At 40.4% G+C, this 14,842-nt stretch overlaps 1 protein-coding gene across 1 annotated transcript in view; it reads right to left on the bottom strand.

Annotated features, from left to right (window-relative positions):
* The window catches only part of LOC117519809 (catenin delta-1-like), a 50,885-nt gene extending 36,598 nt beyond the window's left edge, over positions 1 to 14,287 (bottom strand). Inside the window, 2 exon segments of the mRNA XM_034181053.1 lie at positions 7,474 to 7,605; positions 14,146 to 14,287. The gene's annotated coding sequence lies outside the window, so the exon portion shown is untranslated.
* Between the last annotated feature and the right edge of the window lie 555 nt (positions 14,288 to 14,842).

Genomic DNA, 14,842 nt, shown 5'->3' with positions numbered 1-14,842 from the left:
TCCTCAAAATCATTGTTGATCAATGATCTAATTATTGATCATCACTTAGATATGATTGAGCTATGTGAGACCTGGCTTAAACCTACAGCTGTCCTCCCCTTAAATGAGGCCTGCCCACCAGCTTATACATTTAGTCACGTCCCTCGTGATGCAAAGCAAGGCGGGGGTGTTGCTCTTATTTATAAATCTAGGTTTACCTTATTACCTGTTGGGGGTTATAAATATCACTCGTTTGAGCATCTGATTCTCCGCTCTGCTCAGGATATTACACATTGCCAAGGTCAGAAGAATAAAAATCAGTCGTATTATGTTGTCACTGTATACAGGCCTCCTGGCCCATATCCTGAATTCTTAGATGAATTTGGTGCGTCCATTTCTAACTTGTCAACTAGTGTAGATAACATTCTGATCATTGGTGACTTTAACATTCATATAAATAAGCCTTCTGATCACTCACTTATTAAGTTTGCAGTTTCACTGCAGTGTTTAGTGGAACAACAACCTTATATATCATTACGGCGATGCATCAACTCCTCAACTAAGACTGAACTCGAAGCTAAACTGCCTGATGTCTTAGCTTCACATTTGACAAATACCCAGTCAGTAGACAGACTTGTGGATAGTTTAAACTCAGTGCTCAAAACTACACTCGACATGATTGCACCACCTGTGTTAAAACCGCGCCCCCAAAATCACAGTCACCTTGGTTCAATGATTATCTGCGTGACCTCAAGCATAAAGCAAGAGGTCTAGAACGGAAATGGCGCCGTTCAAAATTAGAAGTATTTCACCTTGCCTGGCGTGATGCTATCTTAGACTATAAGCATGCATTACTGGCTACAAAGCAGACTTACTACTCTGATTTGATCAACAAAAACAAGCATAACTCAAAGTTCTTGTTCGACACGGTGGCAACACTTATGCATGGACAACCACCTATAGTTCGCTCTCCTTTTACAGCACAACATTTCCTGGATTACTTTGGGAAGAAAATAGAAGACATCAGGTTAAACATATCCCAGCATGCCTTAACCCAGCCACTACACCCTGCTATTGAGATGGGCACCACTACTGAGGTATTACCTAGATTTACAGAATTTGCTAGTATCTCACTCGGCATGCTGACAAAACTCGTAATGTTAACAAAAGCACAACCTGTTTATTTGATCCTATACCAACAAAACTGTTTAAGGACCTGTGGCCCACTCTTGGGCCGACTGTGCAGGAAATTATTAATCTTTCTTTAACTTCTGGATCTGTTCCTAAATGTTTCAAATCTTCAGTGATTAAACCATTACTTAAGAAACCTAATCTTGACCCTAGTATATTGACAAACTATCGGCCGATATCAAATCTATCATTTTTCTCTAAAATTCTGGAAAAAGTGGTGTCACTGCAGCTCGTAGACTATTTTACTGAGAATAATCTCTTTGAGCCACTGCAGTCTGCTTTTAGAAAATATCATTCCACAGAGATGGCTCTCACTAAAGTGGTGAATGATCTTCTGCTTACAATGGATTCGGGTACCACTACGGTCCTGTTGCTGTTAGATCTCAGTGCTGCATTTGGTACAGTGGATCATCATGTTCTACTTGATAGGCTGGAAAATCATTTTGGGATTACTGGGAGTGCCCTTGCATGGCTGATGTCATACTTGACCAGTCGTTCTCACTGTGTTTTGTACAGTAACACTACCTCTAACCTTAGTGACATGAAATTTGGGGTTCCACAGGGGTCTGTCTTAGGCCCCCTGCTTTTCTCCCTTTATATAGCACCCCTTGGGCACATATTGCGGCATTTTGGGATTACCTTTCACTGCTATGCAGATGATACTCAGTTATACATGCCGATAACTGCTGGTAATCTCGTTCACATGAAATCCTTAGAGGATTGCCTTGCAGCAGTGAGAAGTTGGATGTCTAGAAACTTCCTACTTTTAAACTCTGATAAGACTGAAATGATGGTTTTTGGTCCAGTGAGACATCAGCATCAATATGACCAGTTAACGCTCAGCCTCGGCTCATGTGTCATACATCACACTGACAAAGTGAGGAACCCTGGGGTAATTTTTGATCCTTTGTTGTAATATGGCCTCCACATTAGAAATATTACTAGGACTGCTTTCTTCCACCTGCAAAATATAGCGAAGATTCGTCCCATCCTGTCTATGGCTGATGCCGAGACCCTGATCCATGCATTTATCTCTTCTAGATTGGACTACTGCAATGTTCTATTTTCTGGTTTACCGCAGTCTAGCATTAGGGGTCTCCAACTGGTTCAAAATGCTGCAGCCAGACTTTTGACACGAAGCAGAAAGTTCGACCACATTACACCCATTTTGGCATCCCTTCACTGGCTTCCTGTCCCAGTGAGATCAGATTTTAAGGTTCTGCTACTAACCTATAAAATTATTCATGGACTGGCACCTCCCTACCTCGCTGACCTAATTAAACCTTATGTACCGGCCCGGGCTTTACGTTCTCAGGGTGCAGGACTACTTTGTGTCCCTAAGGTGAATAAGAAGTCTGCGGGTCACAGAGCTTTCTCTTATCGTGCCCCTGTTCTGTGGAATGATCTCCCTGCATCAATAAAACAGTCAGATTCTATGGAGATTTTCAAGTCCAGACTTAAGACACACTTATTTTCCCTTTCATATGGCTAGCATACTGGTACAGTTTTGTTTTACACTTTTTACTCTTTTAATTCATTTATTAGTAATTGGAGCGGGCTGCGGCCTCAACTTTACCTAAATTCTGGGTCTTTTAGTGAAGTTTAGGGCTAGTGGCCAGCGATCACCTTAGTATTTCTCTGTTTTTCTTATTGTTTAATGCTGGCAAATTATACAGTATTTCTTGTCTTTCTGATGCCTGATTCTGTTTTTTCTCTCTGTTTAAGGTGCAGCTCCACCCAGAGATGGGAGTTGTGTTCGTGTTGGCGATCCTCCTGTCCTGTGCACCAATAGCATTTCTTGTATATTCGTCCGTGAATTGTTCTGTGAATTGTTCTGTAATTTATGTTTGTAGCATGGCCCAAGCAGAAGGTCACCCCTTTGAGTCTGGTCTGCTTGAGGTTTCTTCCTCAGAGGGAGTTTTTCCTTACCACTGTTGCTCTGGGGGTTGGTAAGGTTAGACCTTACCTGTGTGAAGCACTTTGAGGCAACTCTGTTGTGATTTGGCGCTATATAAATGAAAATAAATTGAAATAAATTGAAAATTGAAATGCACGCAGTATGACTGATTGATAGATAAATCCCTTGTTGTACAATTTATTTGGGTGGACAGGCTTTATATGGGAAGTGGAGTGAAATCTCCAGTATTGTGCTGCATCGAATGTGCTAAAGGGACTGCACACATCCAAGAAGTCACACCTTTTACCTTTTGTAAAACAAACCATAGAATTTACCTCGTTATGTTAATCTTGTGTGAACACAAGCATCTGTTTAAGACTTTTCCATTGTTTACCTCAACCAAGGAGGGGTTCAAGATAAACTGTGCATCTCTGGCTCACCTACTTTTTCAACAGCAAAAACAGTGTATGGCTCTGTATGCTGATAAGAAAATAAATAAAGATGTTTGCGCATGTATGACAGGTGGATGGATTACCACAACAAAGCAGTCAGTCTGTTTTTCCTTTGTGACCAAGAGGATGGAAAAGGAAGGACAGCCAGCTGAAATAAGTCAAGAGTATGACTGCTTCCACTACAGTGTCAAAACTGTGCCTATGCTGCATGATGTGTGTTCAAATCCAATGACACACACAAATATGAGCATGTGTTGTGTAATTTTATTTATTTAAAGAGCCCAGAACAGATGACACACCCCCCTGCATTGTTGGCGTGTTGTTAGTATGCCTAGAAAATGAACCAACTTCCAGATATATCCGGGGTTCCCGACACACCAGGGACATTCTGTGTCACAAAACTTGTCTTAAGTACACTGTCATATCGATGATCGTAGGAGACGAATTCACCCTTGAAGTCTTTATCTAATAAGAAGGGACACAGCTGCATTGACAATGAAAAATGTGTGTACCTACATTTGATTTCTTAGGGGGTGGTGGCCAAGTGGTTAATGCGCTTGGTTTCAGTTCAGAAGGTTCCGGGTTGAAATCCCACCCCTGCCACATTTCTCCATGTAATGTGGAGTTGCATCAGGAAGGGCATCTGGCATAAAACTTGTGCCAATTCAACATGCAGATCCACCTTGGATTTGCTGTGGCGACCCCGAGTGCAAACAAGGGAGCAGCCGAAGGGACTTTACTTTTTACCTACATTTGATTTCTTCTCCAAAGAAACTGACGAAGAATCGAAAAACAATCTGACCGAGAAGTAGAACTGATAGGTGAAATATCAATTCCCATCCCTATATAGCATCCTGACTACCTTCCTGGTAGTCAGGAGGATTTGGTATATGTTCTTGTCTCTTATATGAAACTGATAAAAATGCTTATTCCCACCTCCCTCAAGGGGAGGAAAAAAACAGCCCTCCAGTGACAGACTGAGCAGCAACAATTTGTTTGATTAAATTAGATTTTCAAGTGACGTGTGAAATGTGCCTCTCTCCTATTATCCTACATTTGAGCAAGCAAAAATAGGGTACTCTGAACACTCCCACAACAGGAAGTCCTGCATTGTTTAAGCATGTGTTAAAGTGGTACTGACCATCATGCATGCAAATGTTTTCTTAAAAGGACAGAGAGAGATGGGGCTTTTCACAAAAAAGTTCTGTTGAATTTGCAAAGTTACAATTATGTATGTAATGTAACACAACAGCCTACCTTCAAAGGCAACATTGGATTCTGTGTATTTTTTTATGTTTTGTTCCACCAAAGTTACTATGCTTATTTATTTCACATATTTGGGGTGTAATGGTTCATGTAATTGTACTGCAAAAACAAACAAACCAAAAAAGACAAACAAAAAAAACAACAACAAACAGACCTTTCAAATCTGCACGCATGTATACAAAATGACAACAGCAACTAAACTTGCTGAATTTCACTCAAGAAGCCTGAAGAAACTATGTCAGGTTGTAAAATCTATGTCAGATTGAAAATATTTTCTCATCTTTAAGCAAAAACAAACCATTTTGCAATGTAAAAATTTGCTACCAGTGTCATGTTGGGGGGTGTACAAAACACTGGAGACATGCTATTGTCCCAGAATATCAGGGGGAAATGCGTGGACATGGGGCCAACAGCCTGTTGTAGCTCAAATAAAACTGTATGAGAAAACTGAAATTGACATCAACTTAATCGTGATCCAGGTTCTATATTGTATAACCACCCAGGTTATTCACTCAAGTCACGACAATTTTTTTTTAAAAGAAACAGAATGTACTGTGCACAAATTATGGCTGAAAAATATTCCTTTAATTTTGGAAACTGCAAAACTGCATGCATCATCTTCTTAAAAAGTGCAAGTGAAAATTAGATTTGATCTTAAAACAACAAAAATAAATATTGGATTTTTTAAACAAATCCCACACCAAATAAAAAAAGTGATAAAAAAATGATAAAAATGCCACCACACTTGACTTGAATAAAAACAGCACTTTTCCCTTATAAATTATATAAATATAAGTGCTATTTTTATTTTTTTCATCACCCACTGGTTCAAAAGCGTGATAAAATAGCATACATTGATTGGCTGTTAGCTTGGCCCAGCTCTGGTCAGGAGAAAATGCAGTGTTTATCACTTTACATGTTTGGATTACATCTTGGAATTACATGTTAGTAATATTCTATATTATTATATGATCGTGTATCATATTTGCGACTTTGACATTTTCCCTTGTTGAATTGGAGGAATTAATAGCAAATGAGCTCAAAGTGGACATGCAAAATGAAGACCAACAAGATGAAAACACAGCTCCTAACAGTTAATAACAGACTGAAAACTTCATTACAAACCAGAAACCTAAAGACACAATTAGAAAAACCAAGCTTGACATGAACGTACTCCATAAATACCTATTAAATTCTGTTGACACAGCCGAAAATAGCCATATAATAAACAATTTATTAACCTGGCTTGCTCGGTTAATAACCCATTAATATCACCTTTATCACCCAACCACGCAAGGCTCTAATTCAATGAATCTTTGTGAAAAGGAAATGTTAAAGCTGCAAACGTATAACCAGTAAAATCTCTGGCATACCACAGTGAAGATAGTTTTGGGTTGGTTATTTGTAGGGATGTCCGATCAGGTTTTTTTGACCCCGATCCGATTCCGAGTCATCGGATTTTGAGTATCTGCCGATACCGAGTCCCGATCCGATACTTTAATAAACTGAATTAACAATGAACAAATGCTAAATGTATAATATTTTCATTTTAATCACCTTATTTTATTATTGATCACTTAAACAGTGCACTTCTCCTTGAGGTAGCTTGAACAATCAAGTAATAATCTACCAGACTTAAAAATGTACAAATTTCCATGTTATTTTATTTGTCTAAAAATAAATGTCCAAGGTTCCTTATGTTAAACAAGAAATGATCTAATCTGAAATAACAGGTGGTTTTAATTTACAGATGAAAGGTTTCTAAAGAAACATTTATTGACTTATTTAGCTATTTTAATTACAAGTGTTCTAAACTTTTTTAAGCAGTAATCAGAAATTTTGAGGTAACAACAACAAAAAACATTTCCAAGGATTTTTCTTCAGAAAACTGCTCTATAAATGAGCAGATCAGTGGTTTCTGCAATGATCTGTTTTGTACAGATCAGTGGTTTCTGCCACTAGTCTTCCGTGTTTTGGCCCGACGCGTCGTTTCTATTGGACAGCGCAAAGCTACATCACAGCTCAGAGCGTTGAAAGTTGGATTGGGAAACTTATGTTTTTTCTTTTGTTCAATTAAAAAAAAAAAAAAAAAAGATTGGACTGAACTTGGACTGCGTCAGCCTGCCGACAAGCGGCAATGCGTGCTCCCGTCAGAAGCGTCGCTTCAGCTCAGCTTTTGACGCCTCTAAAAAGCAACGCGTCTCATTGAAAATAATGCTTTTTAGACCAATTCTTGACACCTCTGACGCGTGAAAGGCCCATTAATCTGCAATAATGAGCTTGAAATAGCGCTGATCAAAATAACGAGGATAAAATCTATATCGGATTCCTGATCGGGATGCAACGTTCGATTTCGATCAAGTTTGAAACCACGTGATCGGGCCCGATTTCCGATCATGTGATCGGATTGGGACATCCCTAGTTATTTGAGAAACGCTCACCTCACCTTAAGGTGTGTGTTAGTGTGTACGAGCATTGCAATTTTTTTGTCATACATTTTTAAACAGATTCTCAATGCATTGTTACCTTCCTAATCATGGGGTAAAGTTATATGAAAAACTGTTCTACTGTATAACATTCAGTCAAGGGATTTTTTTTTTTTTAAGTCTTGCAATGCACAAGATATACTGCAGACTTTATTTTAGAACCAAAAAAGAAAGAACAAATCCTGATGTACACACCTTTTACCTGTGGGCGTGGTTTGGTAGAAGAGGTGAAAGATTACACCAGCTCAGAAACTGAGCTCTAGGTGCTCATTGAGAAGAACGTCACTGAACCACCACAAGCCAAGAAACAGGAGGCTCAACAGGGAGGAACAAACTGCAGAGCAACACAAAGAAATGACAAAAAGTGTTAGACAAGGAACCGCTGTTTGAAAACGAGCAACAAAGACAAAATGCTGTTCAACTGTGTCAGCAGGGTTACATATGCTCTGAAGACAAAAACATATGGCAGCCCTATCCGCCAGACATTCCGGGTATTGACCTGTAAAGTAGCTTAGCTGTGTTACACTGACCAAACTCGTATATCCCTTTCTGGGCCAGAGAACAATCTTTAAGATGAAATACTGGTGAAAATAGCTATAACTCCTCTTAACACACCTAAACCATCTCCAGCATTCTCTCTGTTTTGCACACATTTACTTGCAGACACTTTCCTCTAATCAGTCTTCATCTACCTTAGCCCTGCTCCCTTTTCATACCACTTCTGCTCTGTCAGCTAATGCTCACTGCTACCTTATCTCAACTGTATTCTGCGTGAGAGACAGGCATTGCTGCATTTCAAGCAAGTGCCGACTCAGATGTGCAACACCTTCCTCTTATCTGCTGATAAGACGAGCAGGTAGCCAACCCGCAGTAACTTTAAAGCTGAACTGTATACCAATGGAATTGTCCCACACACCAGTATGACCAGTTGGACAAGGTAGAAGGAGAGGTGACTAAATTTCACTGTGCCTCTGCGTGAATTTTGCAATGTCTGCCGCTGCCTAACCAAACTGCAGGCAGACATGTTTCAAAGTTAGGGAAGAGAATCATCAAATTTCTACAACACTTTGAGCAATAAAGCGGAAGCTGTGTCATTTCAGGTGTGCATTTACATGCAAGACAGAGCGTTTACAAGCCAAAATGGAGACTAGGGTAAAAGTATGAAAGGAGATGAGCATAATGAATGACTCAGTTTCACCTGCAGAAAGTTGAGCCTGCAAGTAAGACATTGTGACATCATGACAATAACCACATGTTTTAACTAGTAAAGTGAAACCTGCAGAGATGGCATCCGATGTAATTACTAAAATGCGCGCACAGACACACAAAACCAAAGAAAAATGAAAGGACAGCTTGTGGGTGTGCCCAGTGTGGGAAATGTGGAGGAAGGAGTGGGAAAAAAAAAAAAAAAAAGGAGGCTTGGCTGAATGCCATTTTACTAGCTAGCAGTTTTTCCAATTGATGCCTTCATTTTTTTTCAAGAACAAAAACCAGAATCCACATGCATGACAGAGAATAAGACATTATGTCATCCAAACATATATTACCCTTTGCTTTGAGGCTATGACGCCTAACAATCATAACCTTCCACCTGAGCAAATCCTAAACCGCTATCCTGTACTTCACATGCCTATATATGGTCACAGGCAGAGCTGGTACTGCCCACGACAGACACAAGGAGACAGGAGATGCAAACAAATAAAATGAGAAGAAAGAGTGAAAAAGACAAGTGAGATGGCACACAGATAAGTACAGAAGCACTGAATCAAAGATAAATGCTAATCTTGCATTCCTAGCATTGTATCTTGCCAACCACAGCAGCCCACCCACCCACCTACTACACAAAAAACAGCAACAACAAAAACCCCACAAATGTGGGACAATGGCTAATGATCACCTCAGGATGCATGTTACCCAAGTGTGACAGATTTTCAATACAACTTTCTTAAGTGGTTGCAGTGACCCAGACATACAATAATAATTTAAATCTCTTTTGGCATCATTCTGTAATTCCTCATTTAATCTCAGAAGCGCACGCATGCGCACACACACAAACAAGCCAAGAGAGAGAGATCCCCAACAGTGTGAACACGACGCATGCACTCTCACAAAAAGTCTTATTTCAGTAATGAGTCTATCTCACTCACACAAAATAAATGATCAACTGTGAATGACATTCTTTGGCACATGTTCTTGGTATTGTGTACGTGCATGTGTGTTTTAACCACATGCCTGTGAGGAGAATGTGCAGCTGTCAGCCTGGGAGTTTGCTGCTGGATCAATGAGAAGTTTGTGCAACTCAGACTATAAACACAAGTGTAAGAGTACCAGCCAAACAAGGAGGAAAAGTGGCCAAATGTGAGTGAATGTGTGTGTGTGTGTGCCTGCAAAATATAAGAGTTCATGATAGCACGTACACACACACACACTTCTGTCCTTCTCCTCCCACAGCTGCCTGTTTTGGCCTTGAAAGTCAGCAGCTAGTTTCATTGAACAATGATAACAATAAGTGACCTTCCCCACACCCCCAATTCCCCCCCAACCACTTCCTGAGAAACAGGATGTTATGGGTGCTTCATCTGGGATAGTTAAAGCAGTGATTTTCAACCTTTTTTGAGCCGCAGCACCCTTTTTATATTTACAAAATCCTGCGACACACCACCAACCAAAATATTATAATTCTATTACCTCTGGTTTTGCGCAAAACCCAATTATTGCAATAGAAAATCGATACAGAAAACACCGCATTTCGAAAATCCTCAAGCATTTTGCGCTGTGATCTCAAGTAGGGCTGTCATGATTAGGAATTTCTGGAGACGATTAATTGTCAGACAAATAATTGCGATTGACGAATACATTGTCTATTTTTTTCCTTTTTTTTCCCTTCTTTATATTCTACTATTGTAGTATAATTACACAACTCTGGAAGAATGTTTGGCTTCTGCGAGTGGAGAAACTGGGAATAGTGCAACATTTTTATTTTTATCTTCATTTTACATACAGTCCCAACTTTTTCTGATTTGTGGTTGTTTCTGTTGCATTTCTGAAATTGTTTCTCCTCATCAGTAACGTTTTGTGCTTAAACACTGCATTAAACCCATATTGAACGAATAAATACCTTTGGAAAGTAACAGCTGTTAAAGTTTAGAGTTCTCACCTGCTTTTTGTGATCTGTGCATCTGAACATCACCACAGCTTCTCCATGTCAGGGTTTTTTTTTTTTTTGGGGGCTCAGTTCATTCATATATTCTCATTTTTTAAATATGTTTTTAAAGATATTTGACCGTTTATTTCATCTCATGATCTCATAAATTTAGCATACGACGCGCACATGGTGTGAACAGAACGGTATCGGCAGAATCACACCTTTAGAGAAAGTTCAGAGAAGTAAAAGCAGCTTCATGTTTTGGTTTTGTTAACATGTTTACTCGGGTTAAAATCCTCTCTCTGCTCCGCGCTCGCTGCGCACTGATGGTTCTCAGACTGTAACGTGTCGCGCCTGCATTCAGGAATCTCCCTCACCCACCCCCTCCCTCGCAGTCTGCAGCCTGTTGACTCCGTGCGCACGCATACAGAGACACACACCAACAGCTCCGCATTTTAGACGGCTTTTGAAGAAGACGGTCACTGTTTTAATCGGCCGTCTTCAAAACGGCAGGACGGATCGCTCTTCAGCCTCCATGTTATTGTCCCGCCTTAAGACGAGAGCGAGGCTGCAGCACAATGACGTCAGATTCTGAGTCGTTTAATGCTTTGTGAATAAAATAAATAATTCACGGTAATCGCGAATATGAATATGTCAGCACCCTGACATCGGGGTGAATGTCAGGCATAATTGTAAAGCGCTTTCAGCGTCTGATACAGATGGAAAAGCGCTATATAAATGCAGTCCATTTACCATTTACCATATGAAAAATAATCGCGATTGACAAATATTGTAATAATTGTGACAGCCCTAATCTCAAGTGTTTTTTTTTTTTTTAGACGTGTCGACACTTTTATTCACAATAATCTGCCACTCTAATATTCACGGAGCGCAGAGGCTGCCTTCAGCGAACTCAGTTGTGAGCGAGAAGGCCCAAGTCTGACCACGGTGACATCAACGGAGGTCAGGCCGCCTTCCCTGCACACCTCCACAGCCAACGCGGTTTCTCCTTCCCCAGAGGAGCCATGCTCCGTGAGCAGCTGAGATTCACGCTGTAGTCAGCAACCCGTAACCATGGAGACGCACAACGCTATGTGCGCAAGTATGTCTATTATACTATAGTACAGCGCTTTGCTGCCATCTACTAGAATAAAAGAGCATTACATCATATGCCACACTATTACAGCACATACACCTGATAATGGTGATATTTGATAATTGCCCACGGCACCCTTGACGATCGATCGCGGCACACCGGTTGAGAATCACTGAGTTAAAGGGACAGAAGGGCTACGCTGGTTTCCAGTAACTATTACACTACACAGAATCCAAAACCACACATTAACCAAGACCCAGTGATAGTTGACCTCTTACATTAAGACATCTGGCTTTGAAAATCCCCTTTTGATCAGTATTGTGAACATGCGACCAGAAGGCCCATTTCCACTTTAAAAAAAAATAAGGTTCTCCATCTACTGATTTCTGTTCTGCTTTGACAATTTTCAAGAAAACAGATTAATGAACAATAAATCATTCGGCACAATTCTGAGAGTTCTCTCCCCCCATACATACCGATTTCAATCCTTCATTCCCAAGACACTCAAACACACACAACACTGGGGTTCTTGAACTCTACAGTATAAAAGCGGCATGCAGATGCACAGAAAAGATCACGTCTATGACACTAACAGACAAAATGTGAAACAATGTCTTAAGTTCAACAACCCACACACTCTTCAAACATCTGATCAACATCAGACACCATGAGTCACATAGTTACATTTGATTCTGCGGCCAGTCAGTCATCACTTAACTCTCATGAGACATCTGGGATCAAATGAGTACCTGACCAACAATGCAGCTTTTGTCAACTTAATGAAATTCTGTTTCATGCACTTACACCTCATGCACTTACCATCTGATGAGCAGTACAAACTCTCACTAAAACAGCAAAGTTACTGTGAAAATGTAGACAGTCAGTGTTCATACAACTTGGAGTAACTGTGGCTGTTATAGTACTGTGATGCCACCAGTGCAGAGTTACACAGTGCGCGACTTGTATAATGGGACTGACATTTTATTACACTAGTCCAATTACCCCCAAATACACAAACACATAGCTATACAGACACAAACACTAGGCCAGCTGTGGATTAATTTACACACCTCAAGAGAGCTTGCAAATAACTGCAGTCAGCATCAACAATCAGCCTGTACTTTAGAGACAAGTACTCAAAGAAGACTGATGAATGGGTGTTCACAGATGCACTAGTATTAGTGGAAGCACCTGCGTATCCAAAGTGCACATCAAAGCATCTAAGCAGGCCAATATCTAACCTAGTGATTAATACACACAATTTTGGTTATTTCTGAAGCCCAGGAGGATAGTCACTGACTTCACTGAGCGCCCGCATGAATACAGTGTTTGCAAGACAAAAACAGGTTTTCTTGTTCACACTCGGATTATGTTGACAGTTATCTCCACCCAGGCATTTCCATACAAAAACAAGTTCACACAGGAGCCACCCAACAGGTTCACTACGTGAGGACCCTTCCTGTGAGAGACCACCACCCTTAAAAACAGCCCCAGACACAAAACAGGCTCAATGTATGAACATCTTGTCAAACAGGTTTCAATTTATTTTACAGTCAGGTCTTTTTAACTGGACCACTTTATACACGTTTCAGGCGTATAAATCTGCTAAATTACTGAGAGTGACATGCAAAGTTGTTCCCAATTAAGAAGCAACATTAATGTTATGGGACTCAACACACAAAGATTTATGAGATAGCTGGAGATTCAAAGTTTAATCTGGTGTCTTACATTAACCAGACTGTCACATTGCTCAGATTCACTTCAAACCTCTCGAAACAAACCTTACTATGGAAATTCCAAACAACTTCAGAAAGTAGAAGAGTTAAGGGGTACTTAATTGAAATGTACAAATTAATGTATGGCTTTGAATCAATTAATAACATTTTCTCTGAGAAAAAGCCATAAATTGTTGAGGTAAACAGATCTAGACTGCTGACTCAATGTGTTGTTTTTATGTGCGTATTTTATAGACACATGTATTTTATTTATTTATTTATTTTACACACTAACAAAATAATTGTGAATTAAATTATAATCGCCAACATTGCCAATCAAATTATCAATCTGGGACAGCAGTTAGCAAAGCACCAACAATACCCAGACACACACAAACAAAAGACTCGCATATTAGGTTACTTGTCTTGCGAACACTGTTGCCTCGATAAATAACAGAGATCATATCAGTCCACTTGTCTCGAACGCTCGCTCAGTGTGACCTGGTTTGGCTGTCTTGCTACGTTAGCATCACAATAACCCACATAAACGCCTGCAACAGTGCCAACAGCTAGGCTAGCGTTAGCAGAGCCACCAAAGAAAACAGATTAACCGTAAAAGATGAAGTTAGCATGTGCTCAGCTAAAAGGCCCTATGGTGTCATCCGTGTAACACAAGACGACAATATATATATATATATTTTTATCTGAATAATTTCAAACTTGAGCACGTACAACGAAAGATACACTCCCTGGTGTGAACTCTTATGTGTAACCTCGAGGCTAACAAGATAGCTCGTGTTAGCTTGAGAGAGTCGTGTTGTCGATGATGCGACCACTCCTTGCCAACGCTGCACTGCTCCCGTTATACAGGGAGAGGAGGGGAGAGAACTCGGTACAACTGTTTCACCATTTACTCACCTGTTACTGGAAAAACCTTATCCTTTCTGCCTTCCGCACTATTCTGCTTTAATATTTGCTCCCTTCCTCTGGGTTCTCCTGGGTCAAGCTCGTTAAAGACGAAGCGACATCACCGAGTTTTCGATCAAAGAGAAGGCGGGGTCAACACGCGCCGTTACCGTAAATGCGGCGCAGAACGCACAAACTTTTTCTTAATACGTCCAAACATTTTTTTTCAATATATAATTTACTTTAAATATCATTTGTTTCTATTTTTTAATCTGCAGGACCGCAATACACACAAGAAGTTCAATCATGCCTGCTTGATTATTATTTAACAATAAATTTACATTCGACTAAATTCATTAATTCATTCATCTTCTACCGCTTAGTCCAATTAAGGGTCGCGGGGGGCTGGAGCCTATCCCAGCAGTCATAGGGCGGGGTACACCCAGGACAGGACGCCAGTCTGTCGCAGGGCCACAAACAGACAAACAAACACAGACACACCCACCGACACACACACGTAAGGACAATTTTAAAGATTCCAATCCACCTAACCAGCGTGTGGGAGGAAACCCACGCAAACACGGGGAGAACATGCAAACTCCACACAGAAAGGCCACGGGAATTGAACCCACGACCTCCTCGCTGCGAGGCAACAGTGCTAACCACTAATCCAAATGATTGGAGCAGCATACATATTTAGTTATAGAAA

The sequence above is a fragment of the Thalassophryne amazonica genome, chromosome 11 (genome assembly GCF_902500255.1).
Source record: "Thalassophryne amazonica chromosome 11, fThaAma1.1, whole genome shotgun sequence".
Taxonomy (NCBI): domain Eukaryota; kingdom Metazoa; phylum Chordata; class Actinopteri; order Batrachoidiformes; family Batrachoididae; genus Thalassophryne; species Thalassophryne amazonica.
Note: the sequence above shows the minus strand (reverse complement) of the source record. Positions and strands in the feature narration are given on the sequence as shown.